Below are 21117 nucleotides of genomic sequence, written 5' to 3'. Positions count from 1 at the left end.
ATCTGATGCCACTGAATTTACCCTCCATCATATGACTAAATCCTGCTGCTGAAATGTCCTACCTCATCTTCTCTGAGAGTGTTTAACCTTCCTCCCGCAAAGCCTTGAGGAATTCCCAACGTGTTCATGAAACTTTTCATTACGATGCCCATCCACCCTCATTTTGCTGTTTCATTGCCCTACCTTTCTAAACCTTAACAATAACCTTATTTTTCGTTGTTCCACTAATTGATGCAGGTATGAGTATAGTACTGTATAGTACAGTAGTATTACATAGCACTAATATATACGTGTACCTAATAGTGTCTTTTTTTTTCTTTTTTTAAACGTTGGGTAATGGCCATATTTTACACTTAGAATTAAATACCTGATAGGCCATATTGCAAACCCACAAAGGATTTTTGCAAATCATTGATTCATCTGTATATGCCATAATCAGAAATTATTAATTGTGAAATACTGAGCTAAAAAAAAAACAGCCCATAGATATTCTAGCTTCAAAATTTGCATTTTAGTAATATTTGGCCATCTTAGTTTGTCTTGATGAGATGAAATCTTATGTAGACTTTTAAATCAGTGAAAAATCAGAATTGAGACCAGCAGTTTCCTTACTGTGATAGTTAATGGTGAAAGGAAATTTGCAGTGGGAGTTAGAGCTCTCCGTTTTGTTTTTTGTTTTGTTTTGTTTTTTTAAATGACTCCCCAGTGAATTTCATTTGGCCTTTTTTTTAGAAAAGTATTATCATGACTACTTTTATAAGTCATTCGTATCAATGGCTACCTTTAATTTTCTACATAAATAGTTGTTTGACAATGTGGAAGAACAATTTGAATTCAATACCCAAAAGTATTTCTTTCTGGATCAGTGTAATGTTCTATAACCTTTGCAGATGAAGCAGAATACTAAAAGGGTGTTTGAGCAAGTAAACATCAAGTTGAGGATTGTTCTGATTTGTGTACAGTTAAAGTCAGAGAATAAGCCCAGTGACTTTAGCATTGGATGGCAACAGAGCTACCACCCTAGTCCACTTTCCTTCTATCTCAGTTGGAGGCTGCCCATAAAATTTAAAGAAAAACGAAGCTGGTCCAAACATGACCAGTACTTCAGAGACTTTTAAGAGAGGGAAGTCTCTTTAAGTTCTGGGGGGAAATGCCAGATTTTATTTCTGATGGTGAATCTCTTATTTTAGAAGGAATGCTGCAACAGACATTCCAAAAGGAAGGGAGAATAACCAATTTTGAGTTCCTGCTCTGTATCAGACATGCTAAGTGTTGAGACAAATCCTCCTAAATCCGTAAAATAGGTACGTTTGAGGATGTCTGTAATATAGACAAAGAAACGATGCTCTGAGGGGTTTTATCATTTGCCCTGGGTCACAACGGCAGTGGTAAGGCTAATATTCGGATTTAAGTCTCTAGGCCTCTAAGCACCATACTCTTTCCAGCTCATATGACTTGATAGAACTGTAATTAGATGTATTTTGAAGAACTGTTGTTAGGTATGTAAATGTTTAGGATTGTTATATCCTCTTAATGAATTGACTCTTTTATCATTATGAAATGACTTTCTTTATTCATGCTAATATTTTGTTCTCTGAAATCTACTTTGCCTGATAGCTACTCCAGCATTCTTTTGGTTACTGTTGCCATGTTAAAGTTAACTGGTGCCTTTATAGTGAAGTGATTTTCTTATAGACAGCATATAGTTGGGTCTTGATTTTTTTTTTTTAATCTGACAGTCCTGCCTTTTAATTGTGGTGTTTTGACCATCTGCATTTAATGTGATTGTTGCTATGTTTAGATTTTAATCTATCATCTTGCTCTGTTGTATTCTGTTTGTCCCATCCATTTTTTTGTCCCTTTCGCTCTTTTTCTGTCTTCTTTTTATGATTGTATTTTATCTCTTCTGTTGGCTTATCAACTATAGCTCTTTGTTTTGGTTACTTACTGGTTGCTCTAAGGTTTTAGCATATATCTTTAACTTATCAGAGTTTACCTTCAAGTGATGTACCACTTCATATATAGTATAAGAACCTTACAGTAATATACTTCTATGTCTCCTCTCCAGACCTTTGCACTATTGTCATATATTTTATTTAAACATATGTTTTAAACTCTAGAATACATTATAATTATTTTTGTTAAAACAGTCAATTAACTTTTAAAGTGACTTAAATAATAGAAAAATTAAAAAATATATCTACCCATGTAATTTCCATTTCTGGTGCTCTTTATTCCTTTGAGTACATTGACATACTGATCTGCCCGAAGGACTTCCTTTAATATTTCTTGTAGTGCTGATGATGAATTCTTTCAGCTTTTGTATGTCTGGAAAATCTTTAGCCTTTGTTTTTTGAGAAAAGTCTGCTGTCATTCTTATCCTTATTTCTCTGTACATGTTTTTTATCTTTCTGCTTTTAAGATGTTCTCTCTACCACTGGTTTTAAGCAATCCCATTATAATGTGGGTGGTGTAGTTCTCTTCATGTTTCTCATGCTTGGGTTTATTGAAGCTTAATGGATATGTGGGTTTGTGTTCTTATCAAAACTGGAAAAATTTTAGCTATTATTTATTCAATACATGTTTTTTTCTTGCCCCTCCTTTGGTGACTCCAGTTACACATGTAATAGGCCACTTGATGTTGTCACATAGATCACTGATACTGTGTTTATTAAAAAAAAGTTTCCTTTTTATTTCATTTTGGATCGTTGCTATTTTTATATCTTCAAATTCTTTAACCTTTGTTCTGCAGTGTTTACTGTTAATCCCATTATTGGCTCTTCTCCCTCTGTCCCCCCACCTTGCACATGGTAGTTTTCAACTCTAGAAATTTAAGTCTTTCTAATATCTTCTTTTTAATGTTTCTACTTAACTTTTGAACATATGGAGTGCAGTTATAATACTATTCCAATATCTTTGTTAATTCTAACATCTGTATTATTTCTGAGTCATTTTACATTGGTTAACTTTTCTTAACATGAAGGGCCGTATTTTCCTGCTTATTTGCATTCCTGATAATTTTTAAATTGCATATCAGTAGATTTTACCTTTTTGGGTGATGGACATTTTGATTTTGTATACATATTCTTAACCTTCATCATGGGATGCATTTAAGTTAATTTGATCCTTTTGGGTCTTGCTTTTAAGATTTGTTTATCAGAATAGAGAAGTGGTTAGTCTAGCGCTACTTTTGCTTCTGTACTGAGGGAAAACCCTTCTCTACCTAATACCCTATGGATTATGAGGATTTCCAGTCTGACTGTTGGGAACAGGTCTTGTGTGAGTTCCAGACACTATTCCTTCTAATCCTTCAGGGTGTTTTTTTTCCCCAGATTTACCTAGTTTCCTCACATGCATGTACTGATTAGTATTCTGAATACTTCAGGTAAACCTTCTGCAGAGCTTTGCAGTTCTTTCTGTGTATCTCTGTCCTCTCTGCTCCTGTAAGCTTCCTTGATCTCCCCAGACTCCCAACTCTATTTCCTCAACTCAGAGAGTCTGCTGGGCTCCATTCAGGCTTCTCCTCAGGGTGCCATGGCCTGGACCATCTTTTAAGGCAGAAAACTGGAAAAATCATAAGGCTCACCCCATGTGTATCTCCTCTCGCAAGGATTACTGTCCTTTGATGTGTCATGTCCATTGTCTTGAAATCGTTACATATATTTTATTCAGTTTTTTGGTTGTTTCAGGTAGCAGGTTATATCTGTTTCCTATTACTCCATCTCAGTTGGAAACAGAAGTATCAGGTGTAAATTTTCACTGAAGGATTTTTTTTTTCTTTTCCACTTTGGCAGCTTCCTGGGAGACTATTTACCTTTAGCTTGGTTTTTACTTTTTTATTACTGGCCTTTACCTTTTATTACAAGAATACAATTTCCCTAAACCTATTTTTTCCACTGTCTGAATTTTCTTAAATATTCCAAGGTGGGACAAATGAGACAGACTTTCGGTTCTTGGCACCAGCACCAGACTTGAACATAGGCCAACAGGTACCCAGCGCTCCCCGATGGATGCTTTTTTTTGTTAATTCCAAGGTTGTATGGACGATGATTGCTTGCATGGATGTGATTAATCAGATGTAGGTTTTCAGCTGACAAGTTTTTCTGTCTTTTTAAAGTACAGTTGTTATTCAAGAGATAGCGTACTGAACAATGATTTCCCTAAGCAGTAGTTCAATATACCATGAATATAAACGTATGAATGATAAATGATAGCGAAGAGGAAACTGCTTGCTTTTTGTTCCATGGAAAAAGTAGTTATTTTTCTTAACTTCATATCATGAGGCATACATTTTAATGTACTTTTTTTTTTTTTTTTTGCCAAATGGCAATTGACATTTATTCCCTCGTCTTTTAAATGGTATTTTCTATTGCAGTGCCTTTGATATCTGTTAGGGCTTTTTTTTGGGGAGGGGTGGCGGGGCAGTAACAGCGCTCTCTTGAATAAAAAGGCAAACTTTCACCCCTATCAGATTTAGAGGCATGACTTTTGAATCTACTAGTTCCTAACATGTCATAGAAAAGAGTTAGTATGTTTCAGGAGGAAAATGCCCTGACGTGTTTGACAACTATTATTGAGCAATTATTATCTTTCAGGTAAGTGCTACATTTTGGGCGCGTATGGATGAAAAGACTTGATCCTTGTCCTCAGCCAAGGAGCGTTTAGTGTCAAATGATCGTTATAACACATTGTGATAATTATTTACTGGTTTATTTGTTTAAAAAGTATGTATTGAGAATCTGCTACGTGTCAGATATTATTACAGTCTGTGTGTTCATAGCAGGAAACAGTTCCCTAGTCTCATGGAGTAACATTTCAATGAGGGGATGATGGGAAGGAGAAATAGTAAATGCTGTAAAGTTAAATTAGGGTAAAGGGATAGATCTTCACAGTGCGAAGTTTCTATATATTTTCCTCTAGTTAGGAAAGCCTTTCTTTGTGAGGTGGCATTTGGGCAGAAACCTTAAAAAAAGTGAGAGGACAAATCACACAGCCATCTGGGGAAAGAGTGTTCTAGACAGAGGTAGGTATAAAAACTAGAAATGGAAGAGCGTGCTTGAGGCTGATTGTAGAATCACGAAGAGAGTGGAGTGGCCAGTGGAATGAGCAAGAGGAGAATGGCAGAAAGTGAGCACCACAAAAAGAAGGGGTAGCGTGAGGAACCAGATCAGCTGGGCCTTATTACCCTGGTAATAAGGGTAAGCTTTCATTGTGAGTGAGATGGGAAGGCACTTGGAGGATCCTGCGTAGAGAAGAAATCTGAGGAACTTAGGTGTTAGAAGGAATCCCGCTGGTCACTGTCCTGTGAAGCAAGGGAGGAAGCTTTGCAGGTGGTCAGGGGCAGTGAGAAGCTATGGAAATAGTCCAGGTTAGAGAATATGGAGAACTCTGTCTCGGGTAGGGCTACTTGTATGGTGAAAGTGGTCACTTCAGGAATTCATGATATATTTTGAAGAACCCATTCTTGGGTTTGCTGAAGGACTGGATGTAGAGTGTGGAAAAGGAAAGAAATCAAGGATGGCTGTAATGTTTTTGGACCTCACAACTGGTAGAAGAGAATTCTTTTTAGTAGGGAGTTTAAGACTGGGGTGGGATCAGGGGATTTGGAGAGGGTGGGTAGGAAGAAAGACTGTGATTTTCGACCTGGTATGTTTGAGATATAGGTTAGACACAAATGGAGATATCAAGTAGATACTTGGATATATGAGTGTAAAGTGAGAGGAGAAGTTTGGGCTAGAGAGAAAAATGTGTTATGGCATATTATCATGAAAGTGGAAGAAACAAATTCATGCACATTGATGAGCACTAGATAAAAACAATATTTGGCATTATCTAACACAGAACACACTTTTTGCAAATGAAGACTCTAAAGCCAGGAAAGTAGAGTGAGTTGCCCAAGGACACACAGGATGTTGGTGGAACCCATGTCACTCAACTCATCAGCTAGTACTATCTCCATCTTAGTGCACAGCCTACCATCCGTGTTGCTATAGTAATAGAATAGGTGGAACCCCACTAATATAAAAACCAAGGATAGTGGGCAGTGGTGAAGGGCGTAAATTCTGGAGCAGATTTCCTAGGGTTCTAATCCTGGTTCTCTCACTCACCCTATGTGTGACGTTGAATAAATAACCTAGGTTCTCTGTGCTTTAGTTTCCATATCTGTAAGTGGGATTGATAATAATACTTAACTCATAGAGTAAATGGGAATATTAATTGACAGGATAGATATAAAGCACTTCAAACAATACCTTAGTGCTAGCCAAGTGAAGCTGCAGCAACAATAATAATAACAATAACAACAATTATTATCATTAATTTTATTATTATTCTAATTAACTAGTTGGGGGATCTTCAGCAAGCCTGTTTTTTAACCTGAGTGTACATGGCTCACATGCAAAATAATGTATCCTGCTAAATGTTGTCTTTAAGATTCTTATTTCAGAGTAAGAAATACTCTGAAGATAAGAGCTTTTATTACAACTTCTGGGAGACCCAGAATTGGCTAGTATCTGGGCATATTCAAATACTACATATAAACCATATTGAAGTCAGATATTCTCATATCCCTTCTAACCAGGCTTTCCTGTTCTCTTCGTGACATTTGGATATACTAGTGCTCATAATTAGTTGGTAACAAACTCTGCTCTTTTGCATCATTTTGTTCTTTAAATTGATTGTGTTCTGTGAGAATGGCTTATCTGCCTCTTCATTAAACATTCATGATTCTGTGACACCTCATTCTTTCCACTGATGGCTTTTATGGATGCCTTTTTAACAGAGATCTTAATCTTGCCTTTAACATTTTAAACAATGTCTTGGTTATCTACACCATAACCTCTCACTGGTGCCGTTTTTGTTTTGTTTTGTTAGTTTCTGCTGTACGTATAACAAAGTGAATCAGCTATACATTTACATATATCCCCATATCTCCTCCCTCTTGCATCCTCTCCCTCCCACCCTCCCTATCCCACCCCTCTATGTGGACACAAAGCAGGGAGCTGATCTCCTTGTGCTGTTCGGCTGCTTCCTACTAGCTGTTTTACATTTGCTAGTGTATATATGTCCATGCCACTCTCTTACTTCGTCCCAGCTTACCCTTCCCCCTCCCCGTGTCCTCAGTTCCATTCTCTGTGTCCGTGTCTTTATTCCTGTCTTGTCCCTAGGTTCTTCAGAACCATTTTTTTCCCTTTAGATTCCATATATATGTGTTAGCATACGGTATTTGTTTTTCTCTTTCTGACTTACTTCACTCTGTATGACAGACTCTAGGTCCATCCACCTCACTACAAATAACTCAATTTCGTTTCTTTTTATGGCTGAGTAATATTCTATTGTATATATGTGCCACATCTTCTTTATCCATTAATCTGTCGATGGACACTTAGGTTGCTTCCATATCCTGGCTATTGTAAATAGAGCTGCAATGAACATTGTGGTACATGACTCTGTTTGAATTATGGTTTTCTCAGGGTATATGCCCAGTAGTGGGATTGCTGGGTCGTATGGTAGTTCTATTTTTAGTTTTTTAAGGAACCTCCATACTGTTCTCCATAGTGGCTGTATCAATTTACATTCCCACCAACAGTGCAAGAGGGTTCCCTTTTCTCCATACCCTCTCCAGCATTTATTGTTTGTAGATGTTTTGTTGATGGCCATTCTGACTGGTGTGAGGTGATACCTCATTGTAATTTTTGGGGGTTTTTTTTTTGCCGTACGCGGGCCTCTCACTGTTGTGGCCTCTCTCGTTGCGGAGCACAGGCTCCGGACGCGCAGGCTCAGCGGCCATGGCTCACGGGCCCAGCCACTCCACGGCATGTGGGATCTTCCCGGACCGGGGCACAAACCCGTGTCCTCTGCATCGGCGGCAGACTCTCAATCACTACGCCACCAGGGAAGTCCCTCATTGTAGTTTTGATTTGCATTTCTCTAATGATTAGTGATGTTGAGCATCCTTTCATGTGTTTGTTGGCAATCTGTATATCTTCTTTGGAGAAATGTCTATTTAGGTCTTCTGCCCATTTTTGGATTGGGATGTTTGTGTGTTTTTATGTTATCAATGCATCATCGTATTTGGATCAAAACAAGTAAGCTCCTGTTTTTAAGACCCCACTTTTGTGGTTAAGAATTGATTTGTGGCAGTTTCTTGAGTGTAGAAGAATTGAATATGATTGTTAGTGAAACTGTTAAGTATTTCAGAGGGAATAATGAGATTATTGATTAGGTTCTTTTTGAATATAAAAGAGATTTAATGACACTGTTTTGGTCAAGACAAGTGAACGTCTCTCTATTTCACTGGCTAGGTGATGATGTCTGTTTATTTTCCACTTTTGCCTGACATGCTAATTGACAAGTAAGGTGAGTGAATAGAGCCATTATTGTCCATGGATAATTGGTCATTCCTGTAGCAAGCAGTTGGACAGCAAAGATATAATTTTGTATAGTGTGTACATTATCAACTAAACACCTTCCCCTCCCCCCATTGTATTAGCTCTATTTTTTGTCATGTGGCATTCATGGAATTTTCACTCAGCACATACTGGCCTAGCTTTTTCCCATATAACTACAAGTTTTATTAATCTTTGCTGTCTTGGATGTGAGTTTTACCAGTGGTGTTTGGTAACTTCTTGATCCTTTCTTGTTGTCCGTGGTCCACTATCCTCTTTCATATTTTTGACCTGATCTTCCTGTCCCAAGGCAAAAAAGGCATGAAAATAATGTCTTCATCTCCCCATCGTTGACCCTCTGGACTACAGTGATGTCTGTTCCAGTGAGTAGAGTTGGGGAGTCACTAAAATGATGGGTTAACATCCTCAGGGATTATTAGTCTTTATCACCTTGCAGCTGGTTGGTATTTTCATTCTGTCATGAACTGGAGAATATTTATTTTGGCTGCTCCCCTATGAGCCCACATGCTGGCATTCTTAAACCAATGGGGGTACAGCTTGGCACTCCAGAAATAGGTGATGCAGTGCAGAAGGGGGCAGTCTGGGGCCCAAGCAAATGTCTTCTGTTTGCCATCGAATCATAGAATTCTAGTACTGGGAGGGTCATGGATATCATGTAGGTTTGCTTCTTCATTTTACTGATGAGGAAAGGAAACTCATAAATTGGAAGTGTCTTTGGCAAAATGAGAGTTAATAGCAGTACAGGGACCATAACTAAAAAGTTTTTTAGTCCTGTGTTACCCTGCTGGTGAAATGGAGCAAGAGATAGAGTGATAGAGTAGGAATAGTATCAGGTTTACTGGGGGTTTTATGCCCAGGTCTGTTGTTACATAGTAGTTGTATGACTTGAAGTAATTAACTGAATCTTTTTTGTGTGTGTGTGGTACGCGGGCCTCTCACTGCTGTGGCCTCTCCCACTGCGGAGCACAGGCTCCGGACGCGCAGGCTCAGCGGCCATGGCTCACGGGCCCAGCCGCTCCGCGGCATGTGGGATCCTCCCGGACCGGGGCACGAACCCGTGTCCCCCGCATCGGCAGGCGGACTCTCAGCCTCTGCGCCACCAGGGAAGTCCCAACTGAATCATTTTTGAAATTGTTCGTTATCCATTGAATGGTAGATCTGTCAATGACCCTGCCTTCCTCTAAAGTTTGTCTGTTGTCTGTGCATTGAGTTATATCATATTTTGATATTTAAAATTTGTTCAGGCTGTGACTGGATGAAAAATGTTGACTAATATGGAAATATACTTTGACCTCATTTTCTTCTCTTCCCCATTTCCTTGAGGTCAGAGGAAATACATTTTTTAACTCCTATAATTGTGTATTCTTATCTACTCTGACAGCGACACCTCAGGGTCTCACCTCTCCTGAAAAGAATTATAATAATTGGGCATTCTGTGACCTTCCTGTCACAATAGATGGGTACTTGAGACTCTGGAAGGATTTTTATCAGCAGTGTTCATCAATGTTTTCCTGTTAAACCCAAGGAAAATAGTTCATAAGATGTTTCACCTAATGGTTTCAACTTAGGGCTTCATCTCAGCCTGAGCTGGTATGTTATTGTCTTACTAAACAATAATATTTAGTTACTGTTAAAATGTTAAAAAAAAAAAAGAAAAATAATAAGTACTTCTAAATCCACCACCCAGAGATAACTACTTTAGACATTGTATGTACTTCCTCTCTTTTTAAATGCATGTTTATAGAGTCTAATATATACAACTGTCCATTCTTAATGCATGTGTGTATAGTTTATACATTTTTTAAAAGGATTTACATTGAATATACTATTTTAGAATGTGATCCTTTCACCGAATGATACCAGTTTTTCATGTAGTTAAATTTCCTTCTATAACATCATTCTTAACGCTAGTATCCTTCTGTATGGAACGTGATGATTTATTTAATTAAACCTCTATTATTGGACATTTTAAAAGAAAAGTGCAGAGTCTACCTGTGACATAACTTCCCATATTTGTGTCACTGAAATATGAGGGCCTTTCTATTTAGAATTCTGATCAATTAGAAGATAAGATTTGATAGCATAGAAACTAGAGATGAGAATCCTGTTGGAGGATTTCCATTTAATCACTTTTTTTTTTCTTTTTTTTTTGCGGTACGCGGGCCTCTCACTGCTGTGGCCTCCCCCGCCGCGGAGCACAGGCTCCAGACTAGCAGGCCCAGCGGCCATGGCTCACGGGCCCAGCTGCTCCGCGGCACGTGGGATCCTCCCGGACCGGGGCACGAACCCATGCCCCCTGCATCGGCAGGTGGACTCCCAACCACTGCGCCACCAGGGAAGCCCCCATTTAATCACTTATTGGTTTTCGTATTGATTTCATTAAATTTTCTCTGTAAAACATTTTGACCTCACTTTAAATTGGGTCAGCATACATATGGGGAGAGTCTACTAGCCCAGCTAGTGGGCTACATACAAGATGGCTTGAGGCCGTGTCTAAGTCACTCACATTTTATTAATGAACATGTATGCAGTATGAACAAGGTAGTTACCAGCAGAATACACCTGACGTGTGGTGAGGGGCTGGAAATTCAAATGCTTATTGGTGCCAGGCCTGAGTGCAAAGGGCCAGGGGTAAGCAACAGGGGTAGCTGGAGGGATCTTTTTCATCTGAAGAGGTCAGCTGTTATTTAAATCAAAATAAGTTGTTAGCATGGGCAATAAGGACTCGATTAACTGGATTTTCTCATTTTTCAGGAAAAGCTGAAAATTAAATTTATTTATGAAAAACTCCTAATTCTCAAACGTTGGTAATAATTAAATTGTTTTAAAACACAGTGCAGGTGAAACAAGAGACATCTGTGGATCTAATCTACCCCACAGGTCTATGTAGAGGTAGCCCCACTGGCAAGTCTTCAGCTCTTTGGAGATCAGGAAATCCTTCAGAAAGAGAAGGCTTAGATTCCTACATCCATCTTTCCAGAGTTACTTTAAGGATAGGTATAATATTCAGATGATGAAACCTCCCCAGGTACTACCTTCCAGAAACTTACCAATTACCCTGAGATGTGACCTTTGCAGTGGGGAATGTTCCTGCAGCCAACAAGCATCAGACAAAAAGGGGCTGTGGAAACCAGTTGTCTTTAACATCCTGCCACCTGGGGCACCTTCACATCCAGGTTTCTGGTTCCCCTGGCCTGTGCAGTTTTCTGGAAAACATGAATGACATGTAACCAAAGTAAGATGTTTGCGAGAACTATTATTGGCAATGGTTAATGGAAAGAGCTCACGATTGAGAGTATGAAGACCGAGGTGTGAATCCCCATTTCACCCGGAGATGTGAAATCCAGCAAGTCCAAACATCTCTTTGTGATGCCATCTAGATTTTTATTTAATGTTGACAATCATACCTTAAAAAAAGGATAGGTATATAATCTTCAGTTTTCTATCTAGCACAGTAAATGCTTGATAATTCAGCCTTATCAGCAGAAATTATGGCAGGGTTCCTTACACTGTGGGTAATCAGTAAATATCTTTCCATTGAAATAATAATGTAAGAGTTGGAGACAATTTTGACATCCTTGTACTTGAGTGGAGAGCATTTGAAGTCTGTGTTTAAATATGGCTGATGATTCTGGGAGATCTTGGAAATTCATTGAGCCTAAAACAATACAATATATCATGATGTATGAATGTTAACACTCAGCTTCTCTGTTCTGGCTCCCCTGTTTATATCCCTTTCCTGTTATTTACTCTGTGTTGTGAAGAGACTAAACCACTTCTCAGAAGCCAAGGACCTGACTAAGGTGGACATGAGGACCTCCGTGTGAGTGAACTTGTTGATATGCACCATTTCTTAGGCCCAGAAGGTAGTGACATTGGTCCAATATGCTGCTTTTCTAAAAAGTTCCTACTGAGTGAAATAGACATGATCCTCTCTATAGTCACAAAACATCAGAGTTGGTAACTAAGAGCAAGGGTTGAAATGGGCTCTAGCTGGTGCCAAAAGTTATGTCCTTTCCATAGAACTAAATAGGGTTTGATTTACATCTCTGATTGAAGATTACTCACCTTCTACTTGGATTTTATATTTTTGTCACTTTGTCACCTGGAGGAGAAACATGTTCCTACTGGTGTTGGTTTTCAGGAGACACACTCCATGACAGAGTAGGGTGTAGCCTGTCCTGAGTGTAGACGAAGCTCCCCAGCCAGCGGTGGCACTGGCGTGACAATTCTGCCACATCCAAGCTGTTTGTTCTTGACCTCACTTGGCATATTGATCTGTGTCCTCATCCATTTGTGTGGCAGAATGACATTAGTATTCATCACCACTAAACCTCTTCTGTTGCTCCCCCTACAAAGTCTTTGAAGAATCACAGGTCCCCAAAGTACAAGTGACCTGTTGATATGTCTGTTAATTAATTTTTCAAAAGTACTTAGATTTCACCTCCATATTTTTCTCTCTGTGCCTTTATATGGTGTCCAATCCCCACTAAATAAAAAATAGCTTTACAATTTTTCTAAAATATGAGACATGCTCATTTTTCTAAAATTCAAAGAATATAGAAAAATACAAAGACAGTTAAAATCACCTCCAAATCTTAACTGCCAGAAATTAAATGCTATCGTTTGGGGAATATGAGCATCTGAAAATTTATGGATAGAAGGATGAATGAATGGACATAGGTAGATGGGCACCAATAATTTTATAACAGTGTGTATACATGTTATTTTAAAATTTAAAGCATTATATTTAATGAAATGAAACTGGAGGAATTTTTGAACTTGTGATTAAGTTTCTGTGTTGTAAAAACAATAATATCTAAAATAATGCCTCCAAGGTAAGGAAGAGTTAAGAAGCATTAGGAGGTTGGAGCCGTCACAGTATTACCACTGAATACTGTGCACCCATTAGAATGGCTGAAATTAAAAATACTGAAAATACAAAGTTTACATGGGGATGTGGAACAGCTGGAATCCTTGTACACTCTTAGTGGGAATGTAAAATGAGTCAGACCCTATGAGAAAGTGTTTCTTATAAAATTAAATGTACTCCTATCTTAGGATCTAGTAATTCCACTGTTATTTCCTCCCCAAAATGAAAACCCATGTCCACAAAAAGATCTGTGTAAGCATGTTCATTTCAGATTCATTCATAAGCACTTAGAAACAATGTACATAAATAAACTGTGGTACATTCATACAGTGGAATAGCATACATCATAAAATAGGAAGGGACTGTTAAGACATGCAACAACACAGATGACTCTCATAGACATTGTTGAGCAAAGAAGACAGACGCAAAAGAGTATATATTCCATAAATCCATTTATATTATGTTCTAGAACGTGCAGAACTTTTCTCTGGTGATAGAATTCAGAAGAGAGGTTGCCTATGAGGTGAATGGAGTATAGACTGGAAAGGAACTTTCTAGGATGATGTCAGTGTTCTATATCTTAATTGGGATATTGGTTAAATGAGTGTATATATATGTCAAAACCCATCAAACGTACACTTGAGATCTGTGTATTTTATTATATATAATTAAATCTCAACTTAAACATTTAAAAAACAAACTAAATTTAAACATCTTAGATATTATATGGATTGTCTCCCTGTTAGGAAACGAGAGGAATTAACAAATATGTGCTTCCTCCCACCTCCCCTTACGTTGCTTATATTAGTTTTTCTTTTCTCAGGCTTCACAACATTCATACTCTGATTTGCAATCATAATGCCCTAGTTGTTTAGTTTTAGTTCTATATTTAAATAGAACCATGGGTCCTTTGGCCACAGTTTGTCCATTTCTGAGTTCTTTATTTGGATTCATCTCTTGTTTATCCAGATTTCATGGTCAAGCAGTTTTTTGTTTTTGGTTTGTTTATTCTAAAGGAAGACTCATGGATATCCTATTTCCTGAGTTTTCAAATGTTTGCAAATGTCTGCCTTTTGCTTTTACACTTGAACTGTAGGTTAGCTGGATTTAATATTCTTCAGTCATACGTTTTGTCGTTTAAAGACATGGACCCACTGACTTCTGACACTGAATACTATTGTGACAATGTTTGTAGTCAGCCTAGTTTTGTTGTCTTTCTCCCTCTAGTAGATGACTTGCTTTTTTATACTTGATGTCAGAAAAATTTTTTTTTTTTTTTTTGCGGTACGCAGACCTCTCACTGTTGTGGCCTCTCCCACTGCGGAGCACAGGCTCCGGACGCGCAGGCTCAGCGGCCATGGCTCACGGGCCCAGCCGCTCCGCGGCATGTGGGATCCTCCCGGACCGGGGCACGAACCCGTGTCCCCTGCATCGGCAGGCAGACTCTCAACCACTGCGCCACCAGGGAAGGCCTGAAAAAGTTTTAATTCTTACGTTCAATAACTTAAGCTATTGCTTGATTTTTTTTTCTTTTTTTTTTAACTGTATAAATTTCCCCTGGCATAAGAATGTCCTTTTGGGGCTTCCCTGGTGGCATAGTGGTTAGGAATCCACCTGCCAACGCAGGGGACACGGGTTCGAGCCCTGGTCCAGGAAGATCCCACATGCCACGGAGCAACTAAGCCTGTGCACCACAACTACTGAGCCTACGCTCTGGAGCCCGCGAACCACAACTACTGAGCCTGCATGCCACAAGTACTGAAGCCCGTGCACCTAGAGCCTGTGCTCTGCAACAAGAGAAGCCACTGCAATGAGAAGACTGCAATGAAGAGCAGCCCCCACTTACTGCAACTAGAGAAAGCCCACGTGCAGCAATGAAGACCCAATGCAGCCAAAAATAAATAAATAAATTTATTTTTAAAAAATGTCTTTTTGATCTGCAGTTTCAGTTCTTTATTTTAGAGAGCTTTGGAGGAGTGTGTTGTAAGTCTCCACTTTTTAAATATGAGCCCTTCTTTTCTCTTTCGTGTGTGTGTATATGTGTGTGTTGCTTCAAGAACAACAATCATCCTTACATTTGCTTATCTTGATTCTCCATGTGTCACCTTCTCTCTAGTTCCCTTAATTCCTTTGTCTTTTCTTGCCACATTCAGTGTGATTATCTCTAACCTTTACTCTGGGACAATAATTAGGTTTTCTTCTCTTCTGACCCTTGCTATTTCTAATTTGTTTATGAAGTATAATCTTCCTTTCATTTTGAACTTTTGTTCTTTCATCATCTAGTCTTTGAGTCCTTCTTTTATAGAATCCATAGTCTTACAAAGGTTTTTATAGAATGTGAAACACTCACTGAGAGTCTTCTGTTTCTAGGGTTATGTTCCTTACAGTCTTTTTTAAAATATATATAAATTTACTTATTTTTGGCTGTGTTGGGTCTTTGTTGCCGCACATGGGCTTTCTCTAGTTGCAGCGAGCGGAGGCTACTCTTCGTTGTGGTGCGTGGGTTTCTCATTGCGGTGGCTTCTCTTGTTGTGGAGCGTGGGCTCTAGGAGCGTGGGCTTCAGTAGTTGTGGCATGTGGGCTCGGTAGTTGTGGCTAGCGGGCTAGGAGCACAAGTTCAGTAGTGTGGCGCACAGGCTTAGTTGCTCCATGGCATGTGGGATCTTCCCGGACCAGGGCTCGAACCCGTGTCCCCCGCATTGGCAGGTGGATTCTTAACCACTGCGCCACCAGGGATGTCCCCCTTACAGTCTTAGTTCCACATCTGTCATTCACATGCTGGATCCTTTTCTTACATTTTTTGTTTTAGCAGAGTTTTATAATTGTCCTTATTTCTTCTCACTCATGCATGATAGAGGCCACTCTCCACATCATCTATTTATTCTGATCAAGTAGAAGTGAATTCACTTGATCCTGTTTCTACTTTATCTGGGACTAAATTGTCTTCTAAATTCCTATCTACAATTTGAGGGCTGGCTGTCAGCTTCACTGCAGGACTCATAATCCAAGGGCGCAAGAGTGGTAAGATCTCAACTGGAACTGAGTATTGTCTTTGCTGGAGGACTTGGACCTAGGGTGACTAATCATCCCAGTATGTCCAGGACTTGCCCAAATTTCACACCGGAAGTCCCATATCCCAGAAAACCCTCTCAGTGTCAGGCACACCAGGATGGTTAGTCAACCTATCTGAATTGACTTTATTTTCTACTAATTTTTAAATATTCTAGGCCCCGTCCACTCCATCTAGCTGCAGCTGGTTCAGCTTGAGCCCAATTCTCCTTAGTATCCTGGAATATGGCAAGCCTGGGGCACTTGAGGAAGTACAGGACTCTTCTAGTCTCATGGATTTTTTTTTTTTTCTTTAGGACTTCTAATTCCAAGTCAGCTTCTCTCCAGTTGCGATCATTTAAGTGAGAATGTTGAGAGTTTCATCAGCTCATCCTTTTCCTCATTACCACTTCTGAGGCAGAGTATATGAATAGGACTCAGAGCTGTGCTGGATGGAGCTCAGAGTCTCGCTCCATCCCTCCAGTTGCACTTTTCAAAAGATGGTACATGGTTAGTTTCCTTTCTTTGTTTAGTTACTTTAAAAGGATATTTTAAAATTTCCATTTAGCCATTTGAGGAAATAGATTCAGTAATCCTGTTTGATTCCTCTGCTGTTACCCAGTCCATTAGAAAAGTTTGATAAAGTTGGTCAAATGATTCATCCTTGTATATTCTCTCTTTCGTCTTCTTCTGTTCTCCCCCCTCCCAAAACACACATCTCTCTCATTTTCTCTTTCTCATACATGTATGCAAGTGAAAATATTAGGCCCCTTAAATAAAAATACAGGTTTGAGAGTAGGCTTGTAACCAAAACCCAATCAAATGCATAATAGATTCGCCCATGAATTGAAAATGAGCTCCTTTATTGCGAGATTTGTCAATTGAGATGCTATCATTTAAGACTTCTATTTCTGGGGATTTTTCCAGACTGAGCACTATATTTAACACTGAAACATTAATGCCAATGTGGGTTTTATGTTGAGCTGACTTATTCTCTTAAGTTTTTTTTTTTTTGTCTTTTTTTTAAAGTATAAAGAAGATTATGATCCCCCAATAGTGAAGTAGTGGCTCAAATTTCCAAGAACTGTGCTACTCAGGGCAGTGAGTATGAACTTTGGAACCTAGTGCTGGCTCTCTGTCCATGTCCTTTGCACACTGCTTGAAGAATTTTGTGTCCTCTAAAGTTGATCAAGCAGTCATAAGTGGTGAAGTCGAAAAAGAAGCCCAGTCTTAAATGTTATGGTCAGGAAAACAATTCTACAGTGATAACAGCCTGAAAGAGGGGAAGGTTTGAAGTATTGAATGAAGGTGAGAAAGCATTGCAAGTAAATTTCAGGAAGAAGTTGAAGGCACACTTTGAAAAGTATTGCTGAATTTGTTAGTGGGACATAGCATGTTCCGTCAGAGTAAAAGACATTTACCTCTACCCTCCTGAGGAGGGTTTTGTGTTTGGCTTTCTTTTGTTTTAAGGGAAAAGGCTGGGAGGATTGAAACTTCACTTATAAATTTGAAGTTTTATGCTTTTTCATCTTTCTCTTCAAGTTTCAAACAATAGCTAACAAGGGAAATAATCGTTTTTATATTTGCTTTTGTTAGCCTGTTTTTTCTAGTCTAGAAAGGTAAGGGAGTTTGGCCTATTTTTAAATTCTGTTTTATCTGTCTTTGTATATTGTATTTCTTTTGGCATTATTTACTTTATATTGAGCTTTTCAGAAATACGTACGATTATTTTAATTAAAATAAAAAATTAAAATGTACCTTTATGTCTCATTGGATTGTTTGTTCAGATTTATTACAGCTAAAAAAACGAGATACATTTAGAATGTAATCAGAGGTGATTCCAGTGAGTTTTATTTTGTTTACATTTGTTAGCTAAATAAATAAAGGCCCTTACCCTTCCCTTTGGGGATATTGTAATAAAGATTTTTTTTTCCTCAGAGGTTAGAATGTATTCTTCTTATAATATATTAGAGAAAATTATTCAATTAATACTTAAATGTTAATTTGAAGCTACGAATAAAAGGCAATGTAGTAGGCCCTCTATATCCTCTATATCTGTGGATTCCGCATCTGTGGATTCAATACACCGTGGATACAGAGGGCCAGCTATACGACTCCATTTTATAGAAGGGACCTGAGCATCCTCAGATTTTGGTATCTGCAGGAGGTCCTGGAACCAATCCTCAGCAGATACTGAGGGACAACTGGACATTTGTTTTCACCCCTTCCTTACCCATCCTCCCTTTTTAGGTGAGTGAGGGACATTGGGGTAAAATGAGAGAAAAGTAACTAAGGTCGGGTCACAGTGGAATGGAATAAAACCTAGTCTACCTTTCCGCCACTTCCTTACTTGCTGTTTTATATGGTGTTCATATAACACAGAGGAATCTACTGTAACACGCTATCGTGTAGGGAGGAATTCAGATTAAGACAGATCTTTCCTGAATGCTTTGGTGCCTTGCAAAGAATACCAAGACACCAAAAGGCCCTTATTAAGAACAAAGCAAGCAGCCCTAGATGTGGAAGCCAAGGACAGCATTTATGTGACATGTCACTCTAATAAGACATTAAAGATTTAGTTTTATTTAATCAGTTCATTTGTATAAATAACTTCTTAATTGTATTTGGTGTTTATAGTCATTCACTTAGGATTTCCAATTTTAGATAAGCAGCACCTTAAACCTAATTAGTTATCAGATATTTATTTGAAGGTGGTATAATACGTCTTTTAGTTTCTCTGTTAGAGTAGATATTTTTGTACATGCTCTTCCTAAATATTTAATAATTTTAATGCAGCTGAGGTTTGGTCAGAATAACAAAATACTGACTTTCCCTCCAAGATGATGTACACATTGTCACCCATCACACTTTACTGCTGTCAAAATTTTTTAAGCTTGCTATGACCTACTTAAGGGTCTTATAACAAGATTAAAAATTCTGGTGAGTTGCATGCGGCAGACTGCAGTGGATTCAGCAATTGCACTTTGTGTTTTCCAGTCTTGTTCCTATGGAGATAATGGCCAGGCTTGTCATGCAAACCCACTGCCTTCTTTTTTTGGTAGACATGCTTTGTGTTGTGACTCTCAGGAAGCAATATCATTTGATTTGGTTGATTTGAGTTTCTAAGGTACCCTGCATGTATCTTTTGGTATTTTGACTGGAAACATTTTAATGATATGTTCACCTCACTTTAATTCTGGTTTGTCAGCACTTTTACTTATAAGGCTGTATTTTTCAAGGGTTAATCTAATAGTTCCAAAAGTGTTCGTGGAGTAAAGCAAGAAATCACCCTGTAGCAATGAGATTAATTTGAAGAGGCTTGAAATGATGAACTACACATAATGAATTCTCTTTGAAAAGAAGCCAGTCCATGAGTTACAGCTCAAGAGAGGAAAAGGAGGAGGGTGAGCAGTGAGGGAAGAGGCTCCGACTTGATTAAAGGTTAGAAAGCAGAGCACACTCTGAAAGTTTGTAAAAACCAGGGCTGGTTTTCTTCTTGAGAAGTTTGTAAGAAGATTTAATTCTTTTTTTTTTAATTTTTAAATTTCATTTCATTTATTTTTTTATACAGCAGGTCCTTATTTGTTATCAATTTTATACACATCAGTGTATACATGTCAATCCCAATCGCCCAATTCATCACACCACCACCACCACCACCCCGCTGCTTTCCCCCCTTGGTGTCCATACGTTTGTTCTCTACATTTGTGTCTCAATTTCTGTCCTGCAAACCGGTTCATCTGTACTATTTTTCTAGGTTCCACATATATGCGCTAACATATGATATTTGCTTTTCTCTTTCTGACTTACTTCACTCTGCATGACAGTCTCTAGATCCATCCACGTCTCTACAAATGACCCAATTTCATTCCTTTCTATGGCTGAGTAATATTCCATTGTATATATGTACCACCTCTTCTTTATCCATTTGTCTGTAGATGGGCATTTAGGTTGCTTCCATGACCTGGCTATTGTAAATAGTACTGCAGTGAACACTGAGGTGCATGTATCTTTTTGAATTGCAGTTTTCACTGGGTATGTGCCCAGTAGTGGGATTGCTGGATCATATGGTAATTCAATTTTTAGTTTTTTAAGGAACCTCCATACTGTTCTCCATAGTGGCTGTATCAATTTACATTCCCACCAACAGTGCAAGAGGGTTCCCTTTTCTCCACACCCTCTCCAGCATTTGTTGTTTGTAGATTTTCTGATGATGCCCATTCTAACTGGTGTGAGGTGATACCTCATTGTAGCTTTGATTTGCATTTCTCTAATAATTAGTGATGTTGAGCAGCTTTTCATGTACTTCTTGGCCATCTGTATGTCTTCTTGGGAGAAATGTCTATTTAGGTCTTCTACCCATTTTTGGATTTGGTTGTTTGTTTTTTTAATATTGAGCTGCATGAGCTGTTTATATATTTTGGAGATTAATCATTTGTCCGTTGATTTGTTTGCAAATATTTTCTCCCGATCTGAGGGTTGTCTTTTCATCTTGTTTACGGTTTCCTCTGTTGTGCAAAAGCTTTGAAGTTTCATTAGGTCCGATTTGTTTATTTTTGTTTTTATTTCCATTACTCTAGGAGGTAGATCAAAAAAGATCTTGCTGTGATTTATGTAAAAGACTGTTCTCCCTATGTTTTCCTCTAAGAATTTTATAGTTTCCGGTCTTACATTTACGTCTCTAATCCATTTTGAGTTTATTTTTGTCTGTGGTGTTAGGGAGTGTTCTAATTTCATTCTTTTACATGTAGCTGTCCAGTTTTCCCAGCACCACTTATTGAAGAGACT

General features: G+C 38.5%; 1 protein-coding gene across 2 annotated transcripts in view; it reads left to right on the top strand.

Annotated features, from left to right (window-relative positions):
- DOCK4 (dedicator of cytokinesis 4) overlaps positions 1-21117 on the top strand; it is a 482641-nt gene that overhangs the window by 151909 nt on the left and 309615 nt on the right. The window lies entirely within an intron of this gene.

The sequence above is a fragment of the Delphinus delphis genome, chromosome 9, assembly GCF_949987515.2.
Source record: "Delphinus delphis chromosome 9, mDelDel1.2, whole genome shotgun sequence".
Taxonomy (NCBI): domain Eukaryota; kingdom Metazoa; phylum Chordata; class Mammalia; order Artiodactyla; family Delphinidae; genus Delphinus; species Delphinus delphis.
Note: the sequence above shows the minus strand (reverse complement) of the source record. Positions and strands in the feature narration are given on the sequence as shown.